The following is an 8,992-nucleotide window of genomic DNA, read 5'->3' as shown; positions in this document are numbered from 1 at the left end:
AATCTGTAAAGCTAGAAGAGGCAGTAGTTACAGCAAAGCTGAGACCGATAAGGTAGGCAGTGTGCATATGTAGGATCATGATGAGCATGTGCTAGATAGGATGGGGGCAGAGTGCAATCTCCACTCCCAACTGCTATGGCATCCATCCAGGTCTTTGGGGCTTGGTTTCACTCTCAACAGGGAATCTAAGTTTCTAGTCATTTAGAGGGACCCCAAAATTTAGTCTAGTTCATGGACTAAGTTTACCTTGATACAGTATGTATTGTGTCAGAAGCTTTGAGGATCCTTTTTTTTTCAATGTCTAAACAAGTGTGGGGGTCTTCCGATAGGTCAAGGCAATTGTGCTCTATACAGCAGGGAGATGTGAGATGCCCAGTCTGCCAATTGTTCTAGACTGACACAAACTCTGTGCATACTCCAAAAGGATATGGGAAAAATCTAGGAATGCGTCCCCTCATCAGGGTGGTGTACTCAGACTTCAGGGTATTTCTTTCTGGTTGGCCCTAGGAGGTATGGGTGTCCATGAGTGGGGCCAGAGGGCCCATAGCCCACATCCTACCTGAGCGATACTGTGGTCATCAGTTTGGAGTTTGTTCTCTCCACCTATTGTTCAATGTTGAAAAATTATTTCCTAAAATTTGAGTGGGGCTTGGTTTTGTGTAGATCAAGGTGTGCGTGTCTCTTGGCTTGGGGTGGTGGTTGTATCGGTTTTATGATGTGTAGCGCAGCAGCCCAAGTTTTCTATTCCATGAATTCTAGTGTTAACAGTAGATTCTCAGACACCCACAGGAAAGGGGGCAATCAACAGAAGCAACAACAGTAAAAAGAGGAAAAAAAACAATAACCTACATTCAAAAAATAATACTGAGGTTTCCTACTATGAAATCAAATACACTAATGACCCACAGAAAACTAAACACAGGAATGGGAGGTCAGCAATTAAGCAACAAAACTGTTGTTAATTTGTCAAAAACTGTTGGACCAGGATGAATGTTCAACTGCCTGTGCCAGACTGTTCTGCTTGCCATTCGTTCTTGGATAGGTATCCCTTAGAAAGACAACGGACTGGGGATTGTCAAACTCTCTCTCCTTTTCTGTTGCCTCACCAACCTGCATGCTGGAGGTGGCCGGAAACACAGAAACTGCTGAACCCAGTCTTGGCTTCCCTTCTCACTAGGTGTAAAAGTAGGGACAGGATAGGGATAGTACTGTCAAATTGGAGTTTTGCCCAGATTAGTCTACTCAGCTTGAGGTTGATTCAAAGCTCAAAATGATAAGTTCCAGAGAGGTTTAACTCTAAATCAAAACTTAGGGAACTTTGTCAGGTGGATCTGTACTCAAAAGAAAATTAAGATTTCTCACCCAACCCTGTGAACTGGGCATGAGACCATTTTCTCTGGTGGAAGCAAGTGTGAATCTCAGGGTCCACCCAAGAATTGCTTCTCCACAGGTTCTTTCACCCCTCTGCCCTAATTATGGCCTTTAGAGCAGGCTCAAAAACTCCCAAGTGTAACCATACTCACCTGTTCAGTTTTCCTACCCTTCATCAGCTGGTAGTGTGAGCATCCAGAGACTTAAAGGGAAGGCAAGTTGAATTCTCCTCCATGTCTCCAACGTGAAACACCTGGGTGACAATCATTTCGTGGTGCCTGTGTTCACTAACATTGCTGCCGAGAGTACTATAACCATTCTAAGCCACACAGCTAACAAACTTGGTTGAGATTAATTGTGGCAACAGTAGGCCATGATCGCCTGGGGTTTCTGCAGTCAAAACTCTCCAGTGTGGACCTCCTCAAGATGGCTCCCTGCCTTGGCTCTCTGCTGACCAGTTGAGAGGGACATTGACGTAGTTTTCAAAAACACCAGCTCACGTATAGCCTTTGATGTGACGGAATTCGTAACTGTTTGTCTTTCACTCTACAAATTTTCCTTACCACCAAATTTGTCTTGCTATGCTTCTCTATCTCGTGATCCCTCTCTCCTCTGCAGTGTACCTGCTGACACTGTCACTACTGACATGACTGCCCAATGTACCTCTTATTTTCTCTCTATTAACAAATACTCAATTTTTCTGGATCTCGTAGTCTCTGACTATCCAATATTGAATTTCTGGTGAATTCTGTCTTTTCCATCTTGCTGAGAAGCAGTACAAATGCTGCTCAGCATGTGTTGAGTGTCAGAGTACGGAACAAGCTACAAAATTATTTCTAGACCTGCAGTAGGACAAAGTCTAGAGCCTTCCTTAGAGTATGAATAAGTGTTTCCTGGTGGGTCCTAAGCAAGTAGGAATGTTCCAAGTATGTAGTTGAAAGTGGCTACAGCCTAGTTACAGAGGATTTTCAGGATCTACAGTCAAATTGAGGTCATAAGACCTGTATTGGAGCTGGATGTATGTGTACTCATCCAATCCTGGCAGACTGAGAGATGCTGGAGCCAGGTCCATGATGGGTAGCTCAGAGGTCCACAGCCAGTACCAAGGACAGTGCGACTGTTTCCTGGATCATAGTCTTGCAGATCTCTTGCTGGTTCACTTGGCAGATGATTGCTATTGGCAAAACCAAGAATAAAGAGGCTATGGGATAGGGCTTCTCCAGGTCTGTAGCGAGTCCTATAGTCAGTAATCCTGTGGTCATTTGGGCATAGGCCAGACATCTCAAAAATAACCCCTTTATTTTTGTCTTTGAGCTCAAAACCATCTTGGTCCAAAGCTCCCACAAAAGCACTTTATCCATGAATTACTTCAATTAATATTGGTGAGGGGAGATACATGTCAGGGAACCAACTATGGTACTATCTTGGTTTTGCAATCCTGATGAGTCCATTTCAAAGGCACAAATTTCAAATGACAAAATTACTTTATATATCAATATGTAATGTATTATGTAGTATAATATGTTATGTAATATAAAAATATATAAATGCATTATATATTATATGTCATTAAAATGTGACAAAAATTAGCAGTAATTTATTTAAAATCACTCAAAATATATGTATATTTTTTTCTCTCAGGCCTTTCATTGATGTGCAAAGAAACCAGAGTTAGCAGAAATAGATATTTTATTATACATAAACATTTTCTGTCATTCTAGTTCAGATACACACAGATACACTTAGTAAACAGATTCCTAGAAATCACATTTCTATGTCTTTACAAAGTCCTTCAACTTCAAAAATTAACTAGAAACTTCCACATCAGGTTATTAAGAATTAGACTACAACTGTAAAAATGAGTATGGTTAATGAGACAAAGAGAAAGAGGTAGAAAGACAGAACTGTAAAACATTTAATCGTGTATGGATCGGTTGTCTATGTATGTAAAGATGATTCGACAAGTGTGTCTAAGAAATATCCAAAGATCAAAAGAAAATAATTGAAAGATTTCATACTTCCAAACATCAATGATTATTTTCACATCATTTATAATGTGGCAACAGTCATACTTGAGCTATGGTATCAACTGTCAAGTAGGATATTTCTTATGCTTTAGACAATTTGTATTCACTGTAGATTCATCTTAATTACCTTCTATAAAATATTCCACCTGCTATATTCTGACATTATTTTCTAATTATTTCTGTTCTTAGTTAATTCTTCATTGTAAAGATATGTTGCCCCAGACAAAAACCAACATTTTATACTATCTTATGACCTTAAAAATTGAATATAATCATGCTCAGAAAAATCTAAATTATTAAAAATAGATTGATAATTTATAGAAATATTGTAAAGCCTTTAAAAACCATAAAACCTACATGCTAATCTGAAGATAAGTTTTAAAAATATATTATTCTAGGCATAAAAAGCATTAATTAATAGGAAGAAATAATTCCATTCAAATTATTCCCCTGATGTGCAAAGCTAATTCAAACCTATGATCAATCATCCTTGTGCTATATTCATAGACTAATTTATTGATATCATTGTCATTTTTCCAGTTAATAAAGATAAATAAAAATGAACAATGATCTTTAGTGCCTCTTGAATTCACACAATATATCTAAGCTCTCAGCAGATACTGAAAGTTTTGTGTTCAAATTCATCCAGAATCTAACTACTTCTCCTATCTTCACCACCATCACCCTTGCCTGCATTACCTTCAATTCTTACCCAAAGGATTAAGGGCATTCTAACTGATTCTCTATTCTCCACATAGAATTTAATGTTATTGTTTAAATGTAGAAGTTATATCAAGTCAGCTCTTTGCTCAAATGCCTCACAGTCATCCAATATCGTGAACAGTAAATACCCAAATCCTTAAAATGACTAAGATGCCTGTGTCCTGGGTCCACCAGCTGACTAACTCATGTCTGGCCATTCTCCCATTATCCACCAAGCTCCAGGCACACTGGCCATCTTGCTTTCTCAAAAGCAACAAGCACACTCTGTCTCAATGCTATTTCACTTGCTTTTGTCTCCTCATAAAATGACATAACCTCACATATCTGTGTGACCCTCCACCTCATTTCTTTCAGTGTTGTGCCTAAATGTCACATCTTGGAAAGGCCTTTGTTGTTCCCTTACCTTCCATAATACATTCTACCTTCTGACAGAGGCACATTTACTTATTCAGTTATGTATTACCTGCCCTTTCAACAAAAATGTAAGATCCATGTCCTCATTAATGGCCTCATGGACCTTTTTCCACTGGGGTATGTTGTGCAAATGGATCAGGACTTACACAAGATATTTCAAATGATGATTAAATGATTATATGAGTAGTGGTTGAAATCATATGAATGAAGAACCTGGTTACCAACTAAACAAATATCTAAAATGAAAATAAAATTTTAAGAAATATATTGAATTATTATAGGAAAGAAAATAAATGTCATAAAAATGGCATACAGCTTTCCCGTTTATTATTGTGACTGATTTTCCTCAGGCAAACAGCTTCAGCTTCTTCCTAAAAATTCTGCTCAGAGAAAACATCACTTCCTTATTTTAAAGGTATATATCAGTAGGTTCAACACTGGAGTGACCATCATGTGTACGATAGCCATAAAATTGTTCCTGTATTACACATGCAGCACAGGGAAGAGGGATATAAGTGAGCTCCACAGTTCTATAAAAGAGAAATACCACCATAAAATGGGAGGGACTATTGGACAGAGCCTTGTGGAATACACTGCAGGACTGTCCTTCAACAGAAGAAAGCCTCTTATATAGAAATAGGAAATGAGAGTGAGGAAGAAATCCACCATGGCTAAGCTGCAAGTGACAATGAAAATGAGCCACTCATTAAGACTTACATCACCACAAGCCAGTTCCAAGAGAGGCTTGATATCACAGAAGAAGTAATTGACTTTATGAAAGTGGCGAAAGTCCCAGGCATACAGTCATGACAAAATGCATCAGAGCATAGAAGAAGCTAATGAGCCACAGCACATCTGCCAACGAGACACACAGCTGGGGGTTCATGATGACAGTGTAGCCAAGTGGGTTGCAAATGGCCACAAATCGATCAAATCCCATGATGATTAGCAAGACGCCTTCAGTGCAACCAAGAAAGTGGAAGAAGTGTAGCTGAGTGATACAGCCTAGGAAAGATATGACCCTGTGCGTGGAGAGGAGGTTCCACATTAGCTTGGGCATTGTCTCTGAAGAATAGCAAATATCCAGACAAGAACGATTTCTCAGGAAAAAATACATAGGAGAGTGGAGTCTTGGCTCTGAGATGATGATCACTAATATGGCCCCAACTCCAAATAGGTTTGTCATGTATATAATGAGAAAATGATAAAGATTACAAGCTGTATCCCTGAACTTGGGTCAGTCCCAGCAAAAGAAACTCAATGTTCTCCATTACTTTAGGGAAGGAAAGATGACAGTGACAATTAGCAAACACATCTGGTACACTGTTTAGGGTGAAATGAAGCAAGTTTATCACCTGGAAAAAAAGAAGGATAAACTGTGGTGAACAGCATTCCAGAGGTAAATTCATTTGCAGCATAACTGAGGAAAATGGAAGTACATGACAAGTTCTGAGTTAATGTGATATCGATTCATGGAAGTCAAAAGGCTACTCAGACTGTATAGTTAACCCTAAAAAGCAGCTCATCAGAATTAAGGTAGATATTCAGAGAAAACATATTAAAAAGGAACAAGATTTAACTCTAGCTTCATCTATGGCATTACAATTAGTATATCTAATTAAAGCATGTCAAAGATATATTGGTAAAGTTAGAAACACTTTTTAATGAACTTAATAGGCACACATTATTTCTGAGTAGGAGCATGGCAATAGCCTAGATTCAAATCTCCTCACTTCTAAAAAAAAAAAAAAAGTCAATCAATAAAAAACAACCTGAATATAAAATAGTGATTACAAGAGGTTGGGCAGGTGGGAGCCAGTGGCTAGAGGGAGCCTTGATTTGATCAGTATGCATGAATTTTAAAATCACACTAAATCCCATGAATATGTATAATTACTACATGTTAATCAAAAGAATTAATAAATAAATTCCCTACAATCTAAGCCTTATGAAAGAAAATAAAAAATAGAAAGTCATGATTTCTTTTTTAAAAAATATTTATTTTTTAGTTGTAGGTGGACACATTCTTTATTTTATTTTTATTTGGTGCTGATAATCGAACCCAGTGCCTCATGGGTACGAGGTGAGCACTCTATATCTGAGCCACAATCCCAGCCCGAAAGTCATAATTTCTTAATGGAAGAAATCTCACCAGGAAAAAAAAAGTGAAGAAAAAAGCAAAATATACATGCAAAGTAAAATGTAATGTTAGACAGTTTTAACAAAGATCAAAGTGTTTGACAATGCACCGTATTTGCTTAAGGGTGGTGTAATACAGGTGGGGATATAAATTGACTCAATCTCTAAGGGTCAACTTAGCAATAACTATAAAAAATGAAAATGTGCATATACTTTGAACTAGCAATTCAACTTCCCAGAATTTGTTCTTTAGATGTGTTTGCATATTTCAAAAATCATAATTTACCATGATATTGATTTAAGTATTGAAACTCAAACTAAATGACCTCAGGGAACTTTAATAGTTTAATTTCCAGTGCATAGAAAACTTTAATTTCCAGTGTATGGAAAATATTAAAACAAATACAGTAGCTATTTATTCACCTTAACCATTTACGTGCACACACACAAAAAAAAACACTTATAAACACACACATGTAAATTCACATAAACAGCTATATCTACTTGAAATAAAAACTGATTAAATAGATGAGTAAATTCCAAGATTTTCTAACTGATGTCCTGTGCCATAAGCCCACTTGTTCATCTGGTAATTTCCACAACCTAAATTCAAGAAGTTTTCCCAAGTGCTTTGACTTACCCATTGAATGGTCTCAATTTGTTTCTATCAAAGAAAAAAAATCATTCCAATTTAACTATCTTCTCCCTGACCAATTCACCATCTCTTTTCTCTTTACATATCTTGCAATAAATAGATATTTTTGTACTTAAGAAATTTTAAGAATCAGGTTATAAAGCTTTGATTGTCTCGTTGAATAGAATTAATAGAGATTTTTGGTTGCTCAAAGCCTTGTTTTGAACTTTGCACAATTAAGTGCAAAAATAAATGACACAAGAATTGGTTTTGTTCATAGTCTGACCACAAAATAAATAAGCTGAGTATCCTCTGACTCTCACAAGTGGTGTCCCAGGCATAAATGTCTTGAGAATCTCCTCTTGGAGACCTTGTTTTGTCTATTTTTCTTTCTCCAAAAAGTATTGATTATTTATTTTTTGTATTATTTTGGGAATTTTTGCAAAGTTTAAGTAATTGTCATGCAGAGCTTTGTGTTGCTCATTAAAAGAAAAATAAAACAAGAATTTGAAAGAAAGGACACAGCCTTAGCCCTGGAAATTTAATAACTGTTGGATGCAACGTGGATCTTCACCTAGAGAAATTTTGAAAACCTAAAACAATGATACATTTAAACTGAAGACTTGGGGCATAAAGAAGTTGCATGAGTTGACCTGAGAAATATGAAACAGAGAAAGATAACAGAAGCAGAAAATAGTTTTAAGAGCAGGATGAAAGATAGAGCCCTTCAAAGGAGCAACAGATTGTTATACAGTAGGACAGTTGAGACCATTGGCAACAACAGGAAACAGAAGTCAGGGAGAGTAAATATCCATCTATGTAGAATAGCATGTCCAAAGACCATAAGTTTCATAAACAAAAAATAGAATTGGTATATCTTCAAACAAAATATAAATCATAAGACCTGAAACCAGTAAGCCCTCACTTAAAAGAGATTCTGAAGAATATAGTTTAAATGGAAGAAAAGGAGGAAATTCTGAGTTTTAAGAATAGACAAATATCAAAAAAAACATAGTCAATGACTAAAAAGTTTAAATAAAATTTGTATAAAATATTATGAAAATTTGTTGCTGCTAAAAAGGAATACATATTTTACAGCATATGAAACAAATTGAGTTTCTACAGTGTTAAAGTGTTTTAAAGTCTTCCTACTGATAAAAGGTGCAAGTCATAATTTAGGCTAAAAGATAAAAGAAGAAAGCAGAATGGAAAATTTCCAAAATAACAGGAGAAAAAAGAACAGAATGATAAAACATATTAAAATTTACAGTTATGAAGAGAAACAGAATATAAACATAGAACAAATTGGCCACACAGATTAACATTTGCTACAAATAAATTCAAAGGCATAATAATAAGAGAATAAACCACAGTTAAAAGATGAAGTTTACCAGACTGTAGTTTTCAAAACACATGATAATAATGGGTTACCAACAATTATAAAGGACTTTCAAAAAGCATAAATAGGAAAACGAAAATGGAAAAGTTGACAAAGAAAAAATTCACAAAGGAAAACAGTTGACTAATAAATTAGTGTTTACCCACCTTCCCAAAATCAAAATTATTTAAATTAAAATAACATTAAAATATAATTTAATGTCCATCACTTTAGCAAACCTTAAAAGTAATTGGAGTGAGCACTCTAACCTTCTAATCTCTTTCTGCATCATTTTCCGTGGTGACT

At 36.1% G+C, this 8,992-nt stretch overlaps 1 pseudogene; it reads right to left on the bottom strand.

The window, feature by feature from the left end:
* Positions 1-4,881: 4,881 nt before the first annotated feature.
* Positions 4,882-5,806, bottom strand: LOC124075503 (olfactory receptor 12D3-like; annotated as a pseudogene).
* Between the last annotated feature and the right edge of the window lie 3,186 nt (positions 5,807-8,992).

The sequence above is a fragment of the Marmota monax genome, unplaced genomic scaffold (genome assembly GCF_021218885.2).
Source record: "Marmota monax isolate L192 unplaced genomic scaffold, Marmota_monax_Labrador192_F-V1.1 WCK01_AAM20220418_F8-fsc01972, whole genome shotgun sequence".
NCBI classification, from domain to species: domain Eukaryota; kingdom Metazoa; phylum Chordata; class Mammalia; order Rodentia; family Sciuridae; genus Marmota; species Marmota monax.
The sequence above is the reverse complement of the archived record's forward strand: the minus strand, read 5'-3'. Positions and strand labels throughout refer to the sequence as shown.